Here is a 365-nt window from a genome sequence, read left to right as displayed (position 1 = left end):
GAGTTAACAGGGTTTATCGACTTGTTTACTCAGAGTTAACAGGGTTTACTGACTTGTTTACTCAGAGTTAACAGGGTTTACTGACTGGTTTACTCAGTTTACAGGGTTTACTCACTTGTTTACTCAGTTTACAGGGTTTATTGACTTGTTTACTCAGAGTTAACAGGGTTTATTGACTTGTTTACTCAGTTTACAGGGTTTATTGACTTGTTTACTCAGAGTTAACAGGGTTTATTGACTTGTTTACTCAGTTAAAATGGTTAATGACTTGTATACTCAGAGTTAACAGGGTTTATTGACTTGTTTACTCAGAGTTAACAGGGTTTATTGACTTGTTTACTCAGAGTTAACAGGGTTTATTGACT

This window comes from Austrofundulus limnaeus, unplaced genomic scaffold (assembly GCF_001266775.1).
Source record: "Austrofundulus limnaeus strain Quisiro unplaced genomic scaffold, Austrofundulus_limnaeus-1.0 Scaffold2483, whole genome shotgun sequence".
Classification (NCBI taxonomy): Eukaryota; Metazoa; Chordata; class Actinopteri; order Cyprinodontiformes; family Rivulidae; genus Austrofundulus; species Austrofundulus limnaeus.
This window is presented reverse-complemented; position numbering follows the sequence as displayed.